The sequence below is a fragment of the Rhincodon typus genome, unplaced genomic scaffold, assembly GCF_021869965.1.
Source record: "Rhincodon typus isolate 14 unplaced genomic scaffold, sRhiTyp1.1 hic_rhity00016430, whole genome shotgun sequence".
In the NCBI taxonomy this organism is placed as follows: Eukaryota; Metazoa; Chordata; class Chondrichthyes; order Orectolobiformes; family Rhincodontidae; genus Rhincodon; species Rhincodon typus.
Genome location: NW_025982068.1, coordinates 3601 through 5121, shown reverse-complemented (window position 1 = coordinate 5121; position 1521 = coordinate 3601).

Below are 1521 nucleotides of genomic sequence, written 5' to 3'. Positions count from 1 at the left end.
AGTCAATTTACAAATTGCATGCATTCCAAATTAATACGGTACAACAGGCAAATGTTTGGCAGACCGTCTGTGTCAATGAGTGAACGTTTATAATTTTGAACCTAAAATATGCGAGAAAGCCCTCCATTTAATTTTCACTTCAGAACAGAAAATTCAATGCATCTGTATGGAAGAACAAGAGTGCTCAACTCAGAAGAGAAAACAATGTCTCCTAAGGGGTCAATCGAACTTTATTTAGGGGAACCAGTCAGGGTAGTCACAATGCGTTAGTTGGTAGAGATTCTCATCACGTAGAGCTTGGATATATCAAATGACACTCTGTATGCAGTACGTGTTTACGCGTCAGGGTGCAGCGGGGCAGCTTGTACGTATCAGTTTCTGAAAGGAGATGATGACTGTGTGTAGATTCATTGTCACAGCAGTGGTTCTTGCTCCAGGTAACAACCGATACTAGACAGGGTACAGGCAGTCAATCCTCAACAGACAAGACAAAGTATGGTCCAATCCATCACCTGATGAAGATTATCGAAATAAGAGCGCTGTTGGGGCCAATCATTGGTCATCATTTCCATTGACAAGAGCCTGGAGATGTTGGGAGGTCTTGGCGCAGAGAATTGTGATCTCCCACCTCCCATTTGCTATTTCTATCAGCTTCTCCTCCGTCATTTACAACTGCTGGGAGAGGCAGGGGCAGGAATTGCACACATCCCGCTCGGTTTAAAGGAGAGTAAACTTATGTGTACATATCTACTCCTTCAGGCATCAGGTGATTGTTTGCATGGCCTGCGCAAAGGTGACTGAAGGAGTATTTCCCAGACTCTGTGAGGGTTGGCCTACCATTCCTTCTGGACGGCAGATGGGGTACAGTGACACTTACTCAAGGAGCTGGGGCATGACAGGAGGAACTGTCCCACCGCAAAGTGCATCAAAGATTCACCAGTGGCCTGCTGGTGGCACTGCCGCTCCTCGTGCCCCAAAGGTGACACACAGAGTCTCTCAAGAAGGGCCCGAGGCGGAGGTCACCGTTATGGCAGCCTCTGACGGGGAGAGAGATGTGTATCCGGCCGGAAAGAAGGCATGGAGAATGACCAGAGTCGTGACAGCTGCCCCATTGTATGTGTCCCTTTGTGCCTGGAACGGGGTGCTTTGAGTCGGGGCTTGGGTTTGGGATCTCAGCCCAACCCACCCTGGTGCTAGAGTGCCCTATGGCTGCACTTGCATAGCCCTGGAGCGAGAACGCTGACAACAATCTCCTGTCCCGTATTGGTTTAGCACAGTAGCCCTGATCTCTGCATACCTGAGTCCCTCGTCCTATTGGGACAGATTCAACAACAGAATGAGATAATATAAAAGTCAAGTCATGACAGGGAACAAAAAACGTGGCTGAAAAGGCAATTAAAGGTTCCCTGTGAGAAATTGAAGTGCATCAAAAAGAGCCCGGAAGAACGCGAGGAAAGTCCCCAAAAGAAAAAAAATTCCCAACCAAACCCTCCTACGTCCAAAGTCTAATATCCCAGAGCC